The sequence below is a fragment of the Simochromis diagramma genome, unplaced genomic scaffold, assembly GCF_900408965.1.
Source record: "Simochromis diagramma unplaced genomic scaffold, fSimDia1.1 OVJJ01000007.1, whole genome shotgun sequence".
NCBI classification, from domain to species: Eukaryota; Metazoa; Chordata; class Actinopteri; order Cichliformes; family Cichlidae; genus Simochromis; species Simochromis diagramma.
Genome location: NW_024387191.1, coordinates 27,850 through 45,628, shown reverse-complemented (window position 1 = coordinate 45,628; position 17,779 = coordinate 27,850).

The window sequence follows — 17,779 nt, the reverse complement described above, 5'->3', positions numbered from 1 at the left end:
CACCAAGCCAGGTGTTTGAAGCCTGACAGGGATTCTTCCCATCCAGAGGGAGGATTTAGCTGCACAACAATGAACATTAGTGTGTAGTTTAGAAACACAGACTGTGCCTGCACTGCATCTAGTGAAGAAAAGTGTTACTGCCAGAGAACCAGGCTCCTTTAAAGCAGCTGATATTAAGGTTGAAGAATCAACAATAAGCTGATGTAATCAACGTTTCACAAAATGGTCAGCAGCTAAAATCTGGAGCCGTTCTTTGCTGGTAATTAACAGTTTGTTCTTGTTAGCTAATTATGTCATTAAAGGTAGCAGCAGAAGCCTTGTGTTGAAAGCCCATTCACTCACACATTCACACAGTATGTGTGTGTCTGTGTTACACTGTGGACATCCCTTCTGTTGGAGCGCCATCTTGTGGCAGGTTTAAGAAATGTTCTTCTTGTAAATCCAAACTGATGCACCTCCATAGCAGACTGTGGAGGCTTTCAGTGACATGAAGACTTGATTTATACTGTCATCTTCTCCTGTGACACAAAGCACAGCACGCTGAACATGGATGAACTGAAACTCCCAGCATCTGACTGAGGAAAAGCACAAATCATTCTCACACTGACTCCTGCTTGATTTTAGATTTGCTTTCAAATCCTCACACTTTCATATGAAGCACTAAATGGGCTCCAGACTGTTTATCTCAGCTTCCTGTCAAACACACTGCTGCTCACACCGAGGCTCAGTTTACTCCTCCAGCCTGGCTTAACCTGCTGTCTGTTAAAAACAGTCCCACACTCCTCTGTTTAATCCTTCTGATCAGACTCTTTGATTTTGGATTGTTTTGACCTGAAGTTGTGTTTTTGACATGGTTCTGTCTGTGAAATAAAGCTCACACACACACTGCTACAGTCCTTCATACACTTAGAAACCAAGCTGCTCCTTTCCTCAGTGCTGACACATAAAGAAGAGTTGGTTTCATATCCAACACGTCTCTGTTCCAGAAAACAGCTTCAGCAGCCTCTGAGTCTGAACTTGGAGTTGGTTATAAGCCACAGGCCTGTGTGCACAGCAATGAGGAAATATAATGCAGTAAGTGAAACATGGATGTGTGGAACAGATGATCCCAAAGGTTGATTCTGTTCATCTGGACGTTCTCAGTGAAACATTTGGTCTCTCGGTCAGGTGACTCCTTTAGTCTCAGCTGACTGCAGCTTTCCAAACCTTTGTCACTGGATCACTCACTTCATCTCCAACGTGTCCCTGACACAGACAGCTGGAGCCGTTACAGCAAAATCATTGATCATCGTTTTTACAACATTAGCTGGTGTTGGTAGGCAGGCTAGCAGTGCTAATTGTTAGCACTAGTTCTGCTGAATCAGATCAAATCAGAAGTACCTGACTCCGTGGTATAATTCTCAAACACGTACCCTAAAGCAGATGACTCGTAATCTGGAGAGGAAATGGCATGTCACAAATCTAGAGGATCATCATTTAGCCTGGAGAAATAGTTTGCTGCTTTATAAGAAAGCCCTCCGCAAAGCCAGAACATCTTACTATTCATCACTGATTGAAGAAAATAAGAACAACCCCAGGTTTCTCTTCAGCTCTGTAGCCAGGCTGACAAAAAGTCAGAGCTCTTTTGAGCCAACCATCCCTTTAACGTTAACTAGTAATGACTTCATGAACTTCTTCACAAATAAAATTTTTATCATTAGAGAAAAAATTACCAATAATCATCCCACAGATGTAATATTATCTACAGCTACTCTTAGTACCACTGATGTTAAGTTAGACTCTTTTTCTCCAATTGATCTTTCTGAGTTAACTTCAATAATTACTTCCTCCAAGCCATCAACGTGTCTTTTAGACCCCATTCCTACAAAACTGCTCAAAGAAGTCCTGCCATTAATTAATGCTTCGATCTTAAATATGATCAACCTATCTCTAATGATCGGCTATGTACCACAGGCCTTCAAGCTGGCTGTAGTTAAACCTTTACTCAAAAAGCATCTCTAGACCCAGCAGTCTTAGCTAATTATAGGCCAATCTCCAACCTTCCTTTCATATCAAACATCCTTGAAAGAGTAGTTGTCAAACAGCTAACAGATCATCTGCAGAGGTTTATTTGAAGAGTTTCAGTCAGGTTTCAGAGCTCATCACATCACAGAAACAGCTTTAGTGAAGGTTACAAATGATCTTCTTATGGCCTCTGACAGTGGACTCATCTCTGTGCTTGTCCTGCTAGACCTCAGTGCAGCGTTCGATACCGTCGACCATAATATCCTATTAGAGCGATTAGAACATGCTGTAGGTGTTACAGGTACTGTGCTGCAGTGGTTTGTATCATATCTATCTAATAGACTCCAATTTGTGCATGTAAATGGAGAGTCCTCTTCACACACTGAGGTTAATTATGGAGTTCCACAGGGTTCAGTGCTAGGACCAATTCTGTTTACATTATACATGCTTCCCTTAGGCAGTATCATTAGAAGACATAGCATACATTTTCACTGCTATGCTGATGACACCCAGCTCTATCTGTCCATGAAGCCAGATAACACACACCAATTAGTTAAACTGCAGGAATGTCTTAAAGACATAAAGACCTGGATGGCCGCTAACTTTCTGCTTCTTAATTCAGATCAAACTGAGGTTATTGTACTCGGCCCTGAAAAGCTTAGAAATATGGTATCTAAGCAGGTTCTTACTCTGGATGGCATTACCTTGGCCTCCAGTAACGCTGTGAGGAACCTTGGAGTCATTTTTGACCAGGACATGTCCTTCAACGCACATATTAAACAAATATGTAAGACTGCTTTCTTCCATTTGCGCAACATCTCTAAAATTAGAAATATCCTGTCTCAGAGTGACGCTGAAAAACTAGTTCATGCATTTATTACTTCCAGGCTGGACGACTGTAATTCATTATTATCAGGATGTCCAAAAAACTCACTGAAAAGCCTTCAGTTAATCCAAAATGCTGCAGCAAGAGTCCTGACAGGGACTAGAAAGAGAGAGCAGATTTCTCCTGCTTTGGCTTCCTGTTAAATCCAGAATTCAAAATCCTGCTCCTCACATACAAGGTCTTAAATAATCAGGCCCCATCTTATCTTAATGACCTTGTAGTACCATATCACCCTATTAGAGCGCTCCGCTCTGCAGGCCTACTTGTTGTTCCTAGAGTATTTAAAAGTAGAATGGGAGGCAGAGCCTTCAGTTTTCAGGCCCCTCTTCTGTGGAACCAGCTTCCAGTTTGGATTCAGGAGACAGACACTATCTCTACTTTTAAGATTAGGCTTAAAACTTTCCTTTTTGCTAAAGCATATATTTAGGGCTGGACCAGGTGACCCTGAATCCTCCCTTAGTTATGCTGCAATAGATGTAGGCTGCCGGGGGATTCCCATGATGCATTGAGTTTTTCCTTTCCAGTCACCTTTCTCACTCACTATGTATTAACAGACCTCTCTGCATTGAATCATATCTGTTATTAACCTCTGTCTCTCTTCCACAGCATGTCTTTATCCTGTCTTCCTTCTCTCACCCCAACCGGCCGCAGCAGATGGCCGCCCCTCCCTGAGCCTGGTTCTGCCGGAGGTTTCTTCCTGTTAAAAGGGAGTTTTTCCTTCCCACTGTCGCCAAAGTGCTTGCTCATAGGGGGTCATATGATTGTTGGGTTTTTCTCTGTATCTATGAAGCGCCTTGAGGTGACTTTTGTTGTGATTTGGCGCTATATAAATAAAATTGAATTGAATTGAATTGCTGCTCTCCCTTTGTCTCTGTTATTGTTGGTCTTTAGTGAACAATATAAAGTGTCTTCATGAGACTGTTGCCTAATGTTCAAATGTAGATAACACCACCTGCACCAACCTGTTACACAGCACAACCCTCTGGTGTACCTTTGGCTGGAGCACACATTGGCAGCTCCAGTGACATCACCACTCCATGGTGACATCATCTCTACAGACTGTGGCTGTTACATATCCTCACCTGGTAATAATAAGACTGTCCTCAGCTGCACACAGCTCCAAGATGAACAAACTGAAGTAAATACAAATTAGAGTTACGATAGATTGAAATCTTGTAATCAGAGCTAATTCTTAGTGAAACTCTCACAACATCATATCCTGATCCTGGGTTAGTGTCTCGGTCTCAGATCACAACATCAGCACAGGCTTGGCTTGGGTGAGGTATTGAGTGGTTCTTGTCCATGACAGCTGCAGGTACATTGCCATCAGCCATGCTGCACCACATGTCTGCCCAGGAACATTAGTGTGGCTGAGTCTCATGTAAACATTGTGCTAAAGTGGTGGGAAAGTGGCTGCAAGCTGGCTGCACTGTGTCCAATACTCTCAGTATGATATCCACAGACCTCTGAGTGTCACAGAGTGGGCCTGTGCTCAGCTCACTGTGCCCCATTGAATTCTACTTGCATAGTTTTACAAGTAAAATTAAATATACAAGTTGCTCAATGATAAGTTATTGTAGTAACAACTAAGTCCATGGTCATTATTTGTTAATAGTAGCTTAAAGCTTCTGCACCAATCATGGAGCACCAGGTTTAGAGCATGTGGATCTACAAAAGTAAGTCCCAGTAAGATGGGCTGAGCCTTACATACTAGAAGAAACATGTCATTCCCAGCAGATGAAGCGCCCTTTAAAGCAGGATCTCACTTTAAACCTAAAGTGGTGGCGACTTCAACCACACCAACTTAAAGACAGTCCTCCCCAGATTCCACCAACATGTCTCCTGCCACACCAGAGGAGACAAGACTTTAGACCATGTGTATTCCAACCTGGCTGGAGCCTACAAAGCCACACCCCTCCCCCACATCGGACAATCGGACCATCTCTCCCTGTTCCTCACACCTCGGTATTCACCACTCATCCAACGTGTGAAACCTGCTGTGAGGACAATTAAAGTGTGGCCAGAGGGGACAGATGCAGTGCTCCAGGACAGATTTAAAAACACAGACTGGAATATGTTCACCCACACAGACCTGGACCAGTACACCTCATCTGTACTGGATTACATCTCCGAAACCACAGACAGTGTCACCACCCAGAAACGGATCACCATGTACCCCAACCAGAAGCCTTGGATGAACCGGGATGGTCGTCTCCTCCTGAAGGCCCGCAACACCGCCTTTAGGTCAGGAGATGCGCACGCCTACAGCACAGCCAGGGCTAATCTAAAGAAGGGCATCAAAAAAGCCAAACACCATTACAAAAAGAAGGCAGAAGGACACTTCTCCAACTCCAACCCCCGACGCATGTGGCAAGGACTCCAGACCATCACAGACTACAGGACCACCAAACCCTCCCCCGCATCCTCTGATGTCTCCTTACTCAACAAGCTCAACAACTTTTATGCTCGTTTTGAGCGAGGGAACCCCACAACCACAACCAAAGCAGACGTGACGCCAGACCACCAACCGCTGACTCTCTCCCCCACCGATGTAGGAGCGGTGCTGAGCAGGATCAATGTCCACAAGGCTGCAGGCCCTGATGGCATCCCCGGGCGTGTTCTCAGAGCGTGTTCTGGGGAGCTTGCAGGAGTGCTCACAGACATATTCAATCTGTCCTTGGCCCACGCTGTGGTACCGGCCTGCTTCAAATCCACCTCCATCGTCCCGATACCCAAAAACTCCAACCCATCTTGCCTTAATGATTACCGCCCAGTAGCACTCACCCCCATCATCACTAAGTGCTTAGAGCGACTGGTCCTATCACACTTCAAATCCTGTCTCCCCCCCACCCTGGACCCCCACCAATTCGCATACCGCCAGAACAGGAGCACAGAGGATGCAGTCTCCATCGCACTCCACTCTGTCCTCTCACACCTGGACAACAACAACACCTACGCCAGAATGCTGTTTATAGACTTCAGTTCAGCATTCAATACAATCCACCCCTCACAACTCGTCAGGAAACTGACAGACCTGGGCATCAGTTCCCTCATCTGCAAATGGTTACTGGACTTCCTGACCAACCGCCCCCAACATGTCCGGCTGGATAACCGCTGCTCATCTACAATCACGATGAACACCGGTGTACCACAAGGCTGTGTGATGAGCCCTTTCCTCTACTCCCTCTTCACCCACGACTGCAGACCTGCTGATGGTTCCAACACCATCATTAAGTTTGCAGATGACACCACGGTGATTGGCCTCATCAGTGACAACGATGAGGCCGCCTACAGGGAGGAGGTGGATCGTCTGGCTGAGTAGTGCGACACAAACAACCTGCTGCTTAACACCGAGAAGACCAAGGAGCTCATCGTGGACTACAGGAGGAATGCTGACCCACATCCACCCATCCACATTAAGGGGACGGCTGTGGAGCGTGTGAGCAGCTTCAAGTTCCTGGGAGTCCACATCTCCGAGGATCTCACCTGGACGACCAACTGCTCCAAGCTGGTCAAGAAGGCTCACCAGCGCCTCTTCTTCTTGAGGACTCTGAGGAAGAACCACCTGTCCTCAGACATCCTGGTGAACTTCTATCGCTGCACCATCGAGAGCATCCTGACCAACTGTATAACAGTCTGGTACAGGAACTGCTCTGCCTCGGACCGGAAGGCGTTGCAGAGGGTCGTGAAAACTGCCCAGCGCATCGCCGGAGCACCACTTCCTGCCATAAAAGACATCTACAGGAAGCGGTGTCTGAAAAGGGCTGGGAAAATCATCAAAGACCCCAGTCACCCATCGCATGGACTCTTCACCCTCCTGCCCTCTGGGAGGCGCTACAGGAGCCTCCGGACTAAGACCACCAGGTACCGGAACAGCTTCTTCCCCACAGCTGTCAGACTCCTGAACTCTGCCTCCTGACATCTGACCCACGTTAAACTCATGGACTGAACATACACACACCCACAATGGACAACTGTACCCTCAAACACACAATAATAACATGGACTGAACCACCACTCACAACCACTAGCACTTTATATAGCCTCTGTAGAAACTATCTACACCCTCACTTATCTTAACTGCACTACTGTATAGCTCTGTGTAAATAATCATTCTGTACATTCGATAATCTTTAATCCTACAACTGTTTACAACTTGCATAGTTCCCATTTCTGTATAGCTGTATATCTCAGATTCTGTAAAGTTATTTATTTCATATTCTGTATAGTTTTTCATATTTATATCCTGTTCATAGCCTGTACATAGCTTGTACTCACTACAGCCTGTACATACTTATAGTTATAGAATATTCACAACATACTTCATACCGTGTACATTATAACATACCATAATAGACCCATTTCTGTAATATACTCACATATCTATATTATTGCTAATATATATTGTAATCTATCTATATCACTAAAGCACTTCTGGATGGATGCAAACTGCATTTCGTTGCCCTGTACCTGTGCATGTGCAATGACAATAAAGTTGAATTCTATTCTATTCTATTCTAAAGAACTTGCTATGAGCATGCAGTGCATTCATGGTTATCATTCATACGATTGTGGGGAGCTAATAAAGTGCAACTATCACATTACATTTTATTATTAAATTGTTGTTAACAATCCCTTCACTTCTGCTTATCTAATTCATGGTTGCAGGATGGCTGACAGCTTCCATTAGGCAGGAGGTAACGTCCATTCTGGCCACAGTGCAACCCACAATGTGTAACTGACACTATTATATTGCATTATGTCACATTGTTACATCTTTTTAATAAATGATGAGAGTCAGCTGAATTTGCTGCCCCCTTGGTGGAGGACATCAGGATCTGCTGCTCCATCACAAACACCACAGAAGAAGAACAACACTGGATCAGATTATCTGGATGTGTTTGACAGGGACAGTGTTCATGTTCATGGACATCAGGACAAAAACAGACGATGGAAACCTGCCAGATTTGAGCTAAACTGCTCGTTTCCATGTGTAGTCCCTGGGAGGTCACATGACCAACAAAGACACACAAGCTGTGTCCCAAAACGTCGGCTGCATCCTCCGGAGGCCGCATTTGAAGGCCGATGACGTCACAGCCAGGCGACGAAGGCTGTCCCGATTCCTCGACTCCTTCAAATGCGTCCTTCATTTCCCCGAATTTGAAGGATGGGTCGGGTGTGTCCTCCGTGGCCCACCATATCCCAGAATTCATAGCGCGGCCCAGCCAAATTTCAGCTGCCAACAATGGCGGCAGCTACTAAGTTTTAAAATTAGTCTTATTAATCTTTCTGGGTCACAAAATAAACTTTTAACATATATTAAGGGAAGAAAGTAGCTGTGCAAACTTCAAATATCTGCTGGGTTTATCAAGACATTGCATATTTGCAAAAGTGCGCCGACGTTTTCGGAGACGTCTGTTACCCACCCGCTCGATAGCAAGCCGGGGGGTTCAATGGTCACTCCAGCCGGCGAGAGCAGCGGACTCCCGGCTTCATCGTTTTCAGACCCCATTCTTTGGCTACTCGGGTTAAACATGATATATAAGTCAGAGGGCCCGGTGGCGCCAGTGTCCGGCAGCCTCTGTCAGTGCGCCCCAGGGCGGCTGTGGCTACACTGTAGCTGCCATCACCAGTGTGTGGATGTGTGTGTGGGTGGGTGGATGACTGGATGTGTGAAGCGCTTTGGGGTCCTTAGGACCAAGTAAAGCGCTGTACAGGCCATTTACCATAAGTCACTCGGATAACTTAAAAATGTAATTGTTTGCCTTTTTTCTGTGTTTCATTTGTTCCGGAGTAAATCGGTTTGGCTGAGATCAAAGTTATTAGATTATTAGATTAAATACAACTTTATTAATCCATCGGGTGGGTTCCTCCGGGATTTTCACACAGCTGAATAAACGTCAAACAGAAAACTGATTAAACAGAAGTGTGAGACGGTCGAGAGTTTACGCCAGTGTCCTGTAATATTTTAGATAGCAAGGAGCAGACGGCGACTTTAATAAACTCCACCCACACAGCGGTGACACAGATCTGAAGGCTGGACCGTCCCATTTCACAGCCTCGCACTTCCGGCCTTCTCGGTCTTTGCAGGACCCGGCCCACGTAGGCTAGGAAGGCCGGGTCCTCCGAAGGATGCGGCCGACGTTTTGGGACACAGCTACAGACACACAAGAAAAGCCAGAGAAACAAAGACAAATCCAAAGAATCCATCATACTGAGTCAAAGTGATCACAGGTCTTTTTTGTTGGAGCCTTCAAAGTGGAACATGTGGACTGTTCCTTTATTACTACCACTGAAGGCCACGCCCCTCTGCTCATGTGATCACGTGGTTTGTAGGAACGCTCCTCTTCCTCAGAGGATCCACCTGTGCTTCCTCTCCTCTCTCCTCCACCTGTTACAGTGAGGGAACGTCCTCCATGATGGAGGAGCTGCTGGAAAGTGCTGAGAGCTTCCTCCAGAGTGAGACCTCTGTCACAGTTCAGAGGATCTATGAACTGATCGATCAGCCATCAGAGGAGTCGGATCAATGGAGCTGCTTCTGTTCCTGATGTCCCTGTTTGATCCTGGACCTGAACTCTCCCTGCAGAGGAGACACACATGACACCTGCACTGTACTTGGTGACTTTAAATATGTTTTGCACATGGACTTAGCTACGATTGAGCGTGCTATATTTGATGTGTTTTCTAAATATATTTTTAGATTTAAGCCTTACTCTCAGACAATTAACACCACTGAAGCTGAAACTGAGGCAATAAATGGCTCCTTTCGATGCAGAGGAGCAGCTGCTCTACTCTGACCACCTGCTCCTCCCCTTATATCTAAGGCAGAGGCCAGCCAACCTCTGGAGAATGCTGATTGACCCCTTTTACGGTGCTTTGGGTATCTGACTATGATGCCTCCTGGGTGTCCAGAGGGTTTTGGGGCATGAGGAGGCCCCAGGGAGGAAGCAGGATTTGCTGGAGTGATTATATGTCTCGGCTGGCCCGGGAACGCCTTGGTGTTAACCTGGAAATGCTGGAGGAGGTGGTCAGGGAGAGGGAAGTCCGGACTTCTCTGCTTAGGCTGCTTGCCCCACAACCCTGTGGGGTGCTGTGGGTGCAGGGGGCAGTGCCAGGGGAGGATGGCTAAGATGGTTGAACATCACTCTGTCACAGTCCTGGGTTGGTGACCCAGTGTTGTGTTTGTTTTAGATGTTATCATGGCTTTTTGACTGCTAGTGTTTTAGTCTGTGTTTAGTATTTTTTCTTCTTGGTTTGTGATTTCTTGTTCTTAGGTTTTGGTTCCTGAGCCTCTCAAGTCAAGTGTAGCTTTAGTTCTGTCTTCATGTTTTTTTCTTGTTCCAGTCATTTCTCTAGTAACTCTTGTCACTGTGTTCTGTATCTAGTCCGTGCTTCTGTGCTCCTGCTTTTGTTTTTCCTTCGTTTCTTGAGTTTAGTTTAGTTTCTAGTTTTTCTGTTAATTTCCTATGAAAGTATTTCTAGCGAATGAAGCTACGCTTTAAGTTTCCATCTGTGAGCCCTTCATTTGGGTCCTTCCTGCATGTCACACAGCACATCATGGCAAACTCAAAGAAACACTCAGTTTTCATCAGTCAGATTCTGCTGTGTCCTAATCTTAGAGTTTTGATAATGGTCTATCTGTGATATCTGTGATAAGTTACTGAATAGTGTTGAAATAAACTGACAGAATTGAAGGATTAAAATGTTCCAGGAGCTCAACTTACTCCATCTGAACATGTTTCAATCGTGTTTTATGAACACAACATGCAGGTTTACTGAATATGAAAAGGTTGTGTTGATTTAACTCAGTTGTTTAAGTTTCTGCCAAAGCAAAACCTTTGTGTGCAACCAGTGTCCACTATTGAATCAAGTCAATCCAACATGTTTTTGTCAGTGCAAAAGGAGTTACGGTGCCTGTATTCCTGCACAATATTGTCCCGGGAGGGAGGAAAACTTTCTGGTGAAGTTTTGGTTGATTTTTGGGTTTTGCTTGACACTAGGTTGATTTTATCAGTGAGGTTTGGATTGTTTTCTTTCTCTAAGAGAGAGAAAGATGGTTTTATGCTTGGACATGTTTGCAATGGGCCCCAGTATTTGTTACTTTATTAGTATTTTATTGGTTGCGTTTGTTTGTGCTTTTGTTACAGTGCACTGAGATAAGAACATCTGAGAGGTGTGATCCACCGGTGGTGATATTTTGGTATTTTGTGAGTTCCTGATTTAACAAATCAGCTCTTTAATCCAGGCCTGAGAGGTTGAACTTTAAAGCGCTATAAAATATTCTTACTGGAAACAGTGGCAAAGTGTTTTTCTCCATGATTATAATGGGCTTGGGAGAAATTCACTGATATGTGACATTGATCACATGAGAAGTCCTGAGCCTAAAAGGATTGCAGCGAGTCAATCCAGTCCAAAAACAAGGAGCTGTTTTCCTTTAAAATGATGACGTCATCTTGCTGGTGATGGAGGCTCGAATAGGTTGCGCGTGAGACTCCATTATCAGCAATATCTGGTATGAATGTGTGTGGATGTATGCATGTGACTGGACTGTGATGGACTGACGACTAAAAGTTTAACTGACTTGATACTGAGACAAAAACGGTGCCGACTTTAGGATTAGTGAATGTCCACAACAATTCACCCAGCCTGTAGAAGAAGGGTGGAGGTTTTGTCTTGCTTTGTTTTGTTGTTGCAGGAGCAGAAGGATGACAGAGACTAAAGGGGGAGGCTGTAGCTTCACATGAGTGTGAGCTGCAGACTGAACCCTTTGGTTGCTAATGTTGAGTCACTGATGTTTGCATTAAGAAAATTGTGTTTTATTAGCTGTGTTTTAATTAAGGTATCACATTATATTGTTGGGAATGTTAAATGCTAAAGTGAAGAAAAGCTTTGATTTCACTCATGACTGAACATGTTATTATTAACCATAGCAGGCCACTGTAAAGAGTCAATTAACTGTTATAGAGGAAAAAAAGGCCAAAAACTCTGTTAATACCTATGAATAACAGGCAATGATAGACTTGTCACATTCAAAATACAGTAGAGATATGTAATAACAAACACGGGTCCGTGTCATTTAGGTTCTCCATTGAAATAGTCAATCATTTAGAAAAGTAGAATATATATATATATATATATATATATATATATATATATATATATATATATATATATATATATATATATATATATATGTCTCAACGCTGTTTCTCAATAATATTAAAAACCTAAAAACTATTGTTGTGGAAGATAGAAGTCACTGTGACAGCCCTCTGACTGTGGAGGACGTTTGTAATCCTATTTCTGCACTTAAGGCCAACAAATCTCCCGGCACAGATGGTTTAACTGCAGAGTTTTATGAATCATTTTCTAATCTCCTGGCTCCGTTCTTACTGCAGCTTTTCATAGGAAGTGTAGAGAATAACATCCTCCCTCCTACTCTTACTCAGGGTCTCATAACACTTATTCCAAAGCCAAACAAAGACTTACTTCTTATTGATAATTGGAGACCCATCTGTCTGCTCAATGATGACTATGAGATTATGGCTTTAGTACTTGCTAACAGAATGAAAGAGTTCTTGGACACAATTATCGATGAGACACAATCAGGCTTTATGAGAAACAGACACCTTTCTAAGAACATGAGACTGGTTTTAGATCTACTTGATTACTCTGATTTGGTATCTGACTATAGCTTCATTCTCTTCCTGGATTTTTAAAAGGCTTTTGATACAATTGAACATCAATTTATTTTCCATTCTTTGGAAAAATTTGGCATTTTTCTGTAAAGCTATCAAAACCTTGTACACGAATGGCAATAGCTCAATTAAAATGATTAAGACTACACCCCGAGATTTGACCTGTTATACAAGGAATCAGCACAGCTGATAAGGAGCTCATCATCAGCCAGCTAGCTGATGACACCACACTCTTCTTGAAGAATGCAAATCAAATCCGTCCAGCCCTTAGTGTTATTAGTGATTTCTCTGAGGCATCTGCTTTATGTCGAAATCTAAAAAAATGTGAATTACTAGCAATTAAAGGCTGCACTGCAAATGCTCTCTGTAACATTTCTGTTAAACAAGAAGTCACATATCCAGGACTGTTGATATCCAAAGACCAAAAGTCAAGATGCTCGTCAAACTTGTCAAACAGTGTTGGGGAATTCTCAATGGTGCTTGGTGCCATACCCTCAGGGACTTTAATGTTATATAAAAACACTGACAGCTCAATATCTGCCTCAGTCACTCTCCCTGATCCAGCTGAGTCAGCAGTGGAAAAATCTGCTTTTCACAGGAACTTGGTAACGGCAATAAGAGAATACGTAGTTTATTCCAAGAAGATATCATGTCTCTCCCATATATAGAATATCTTACTGGAACCGACATGTTCCAGATATCACCTGGAAGACAGTCTGGATGATCCCATAAATATCTAATTGTGAACAAGGTGAAGGAAATCTCATATAAAATTCTTCATAAATGTTACCCAGCCAGTCACTATATGGTAACATTTAAAAGAGACATAAATACTAATTGAACTTTCTGTGGGGATCATCCAGAAACTGTGGCACATCTCTTTTGGTTCCTCTACACAGAGATTCTGGAAGAATTTAGCAGTTTTGTTATTGTCCATATTTTAAGGGAGTTTTCTTTAAGATGGAAAATGTTTTATTCTTTTTCTTTAAGTTCCCCAGGAAGAATGATAAATGTTTTTTTATAAAAAAATTGTTAATACTTTTAGCTATTTTTTTGGTTGTGTGAAATCCCAGAAATCAACCTTAGACAAAGTGAATCTGTGAACTAAGGTCTGTTAGGTTAATTGTGCTGATCCTCGGGTTGGGGGATTTGTGTTTGTATTGCAGCGCAAAATTCAAACCAATGGAAGATGGACAACAAAAGTTCAAAGCCATCAGGTTAGAAAAAAGAGAAAAGATGCAGGTAAGCAGACGTGTGATTGGATAATGGCAGCTCATCCTGAACCAATCAGACTAAACTCCAAACAATACATTATGTTACAGATTTTAATATTAATTAGTCATTGTTACTTGTTGATTTGTCCTTTTCTCATTGTGTGATGAATTATAACGACTGTTTGGTAGCTGTTATTGTCTCTCTCTCTCTCTTCATGTGTGTTTCTCTGGTGAAACAATAGTTTTGTGTTAATGTTAGGGCTGCACGATTTTGCATAAAATGAGAATCACGATTTTTTGGCTTAGAATTGAGATCATGATTCTCTCATAACAATAAATAAACATAAAACAACAAATGTCTCACGTTTTGTTGTTGCAGCAAAATGTTGTCCTGCTTGAAATTCCGTCTCCACCGTTGCTCGACGCTGCGTGTACAGAGCAGGTAGTGCAACAATAGAAAAATAGTTGCGGGATGGCACTGTGTAGCGTTTGTCTAGGGTGTTGATCGTTTTCCTAAATCACTCGTTTTGCACAGTGTTGATGGAGCCATATCTTTGGAATACATATGAGAATACTATAAAACCTCTAAACTTATTACAGAAGAAAGTGATACGAATGATTCGTAATGTTAAATATAGAGAACATACAAATAAATTATTTATAAAATCAAAATTATTAAAATTAGGAGATTTAGTGAAATTACGGACACTATTAATTATGTTTAAGGCTAAAAATAATATTTTGCCCTTTAAGTTACAAAGAGTATTTTTAATGTGTTCAGGGGGAGAAGATAGTAGAAGGAAATTTTATTTTAAGCATCAGTTAGCCACGACTACACAAAGATTAATGAGTACAACGGCCCCCAAGTGCTACATTTTCTTTCCCGATCCCCTGACGAACCCATTAGAATCACTCTGGGGCACTCTTCGACCCCAAATGATCGATCTGTTTTTTTCATTTTCATTCACCTGTCTCTACTGAGGGTGGGGTACTTTGGGACCCCCGGGGTCTGGGGCTGCCCGGAAGGGGAGCACAAGGGTTAAGGAAATTGTGCAAATCAATGTTTATGATGACTGTCCTTGAATATTCTGTTGTATGTCTTCTATGTAAAAGACTGGCCGAATATCAGCTGATGCCTTCAGTAAAAGTTTCTTGGAGTGGAGTGCTGTAAAGTTTGAGGTCGACAGGATGTGCAAGGAGCCATGCTTTAGCTGCCCTGCCTGCACTCCAGACATGCTTGCCGTCTCAGTTGATGGAAACCGCAAGCTTTATCGCTTTCAGTCTAATGCAAGGTACGTTATGCATTGTGTACATAAGTCAAATATGGATTTGTAGAAAAATGTATTTTAATGTTTCTTTTCAAACAACTGTCACTGTGTTCGTTCAGCACTTCAGAGCAGGGGAACTTTGAAGGTGTCTTCATTGAAAAAGATGAGGAAGTTGCTGAGTTTGTGAAATACATCCAGAGACACACAAATCAGGTAAGATAGACATATATATTAGTGCTGTTAGCGTTAATCTTGTTAAAATGACGTTAATGCCATACCCATATACACATACGTGTGTGTATACATATATGGATGGGTGGATATTTATTTTATTTTTCTCTTGGTGTTGTCGTAATACTATTTACTTTACTTTATCTTAATGTGTACTTAATTTTGTCACCATGTGTATTTAAAGAAAACAACATGATTTTTATTTTGTGTTATCAGTGCTGTCCTGGGGAGATATGAGGTCTTGTGTGACTCGAGGCTAATTCAGCTAATTGTTATGCATTTGTTTTAAAAAGTTTGTCCCTGATAGGGCTTAATCATGTCATGTCTTTTATGTTAAAATCTTTGAGTGTATAGGTCCTGGGGAAAGGGTTGTGCGGATCTTCATCTTGGACTGCAGCAAAGGAGTCGTACACATAGCTGGACTGGCCATCGGGCATACCGGGCATTTGCCCGGTGGGCCGCTGGCGATTTCTTGTTTTTATGGGCCGATGGATTTTTTTTTTAGGAAGGGTATATATATTGAAAGGTGTTGGATTGGCCAATTGGTCATGATCGACTCTGGGCTGGACCAATTACAGCCGAGGAGGCTGGATGCACCCGCCCCCTTGTTTAGCAATCACGTGATTTTCGCGCATTGCATGCCGGGAACCGGTGGCAAAACAATCCAAGTACCGCATCAAATGCAATCATTTACAGCACCGCAAAACGTTCATTTTCCGGTTCCAATACCTTCTTGTTTTTTCTTTTTTCTTTGCCGCACAAAAAAGGAATGTACAAAACAAAAGGAGAACAATGCCGGTCGGTACAAAGACAGACTCGACGAAAAGACAAAGAAAAGATACGAGGAAAAAATCAAAGGAGTGAAAGGGTCAGACCCTTATGAGTGGACAAAAGACGTCAGTGTGCTGCCCAACTTTCACCACGCTCAGATTTATAATCACACGGTTCTTGGAGTGAGTGCATACACTCGTGAAGTTTAGTAACTTCAGGTCACTGCAACAAGCCCAGGTACAGTTTACCGACGGATGGGTACAGGACCTTGAAATGCACCGAGTAGAACAAAGGTAAGTTTACCAGTCTCACAAATCGTCGTCATAAATACACATTCGTTAACCGTTTATTAATATATAACCGTTGAGCTCAACGGTAATTAATTAGTAGTGGAAATAATTTCTGGTAGCATTACAGAAATGTAGCAGTGACAATAATATTGTAATGACCTGGCTGGGGTTGTTAGCCAGGTGCATTCTGGGTATTGTGTTGTCTGTGTTTTCTATCGTTCTGCTAGTTCCTATGTGTTTGATTTGCATGTTGTGTTAGTGTTATGTTAATGTAAGCCACAGTGAAGTTGATGTGTGTTCTGTGGAGTGGGTTGAATTGGCATGGTTGGCTGACACCGCGACTCTATGTGGTGGGAGCGTGATAGGGGTTCGGTGTCAGCAGCGTTACGTTGTTGTAGAAAAAGATGGTAAATAAACGAGTGGTGTGAACCACTACAGCCTGCTGCTGGATCATTTGGGGATTATCAGGCTGCTGCTGAGACGCTCGGGGTTGTGCGGTGTATGAGGCACGAGTGCTCTCCATTTGTTGCGAAGTTTAGCGATAGCTGCTAGAACCCTGCTAGCCGTTTTAGCTAGTGAGCAGTTTAGCCAGTTCAGCTCCACTAACCTACGGTCGTTACAATATTGTATGCTGTAATCGCACTGGACAATTAGTGATACAAAACAACTGTTTTATCCTGTGAATAAAAGTATATGTTTTTGTCAATGTACCATGGTAATAACAGAAGCGAAACGCAGTATTGTGTCAGGACAATTCACTATTTATTCACAATAAATAAAGGAGCATAGCGCGACAATTTCTGTTCAGCGACACACTTGCTTGTAACCTATATCACTAATTATGTTAAGAAAAATGACGTATTAACTACTACAAAACTCTGACCTTTGTGGGAATGCTTGGAGCAGACTAACATGTGAGCTGGAGTGTTCTGAGACGTTTTGGTATATCCAGACCATCCCTCGGCTCTTACTTCGGAAACATGGCTTAAAATTTTCTCTTCAACGACGTAATCCGATTAAAAAAAAAAACTATCTCTTTACCCGTCGGCTTCCCGTGGCTGTCATGCGACCGGCTATTGCAGTTAATAATACAACAGCTTCTTGCCATTTTTTGGGTTTCTTTTTATCGCTGTGTAACTGAGTTCAATTGAACGCCTGCGTGCGCTAGTACCTCTTGCCACAAGTTCCCAGAATCCTTTGCGGTTTTACCCCTGAATGACGTCACATTTTCAATCTTTATCCTGGTGGGCCGGTCTGTAGTCAAAATGCCCGGGCTGATTTTTTGTCCCAGTCCAGCCCTGGTCGTACAAAAAGTCCACTGGGAAGTTGGATGAGGAGGGCATGGAAATAGCTGTTTGTCGCCACGGAGTCCTCTTAGCTGCATTGAACATGTTTCGAGGGGAGATCTTTGCTTACC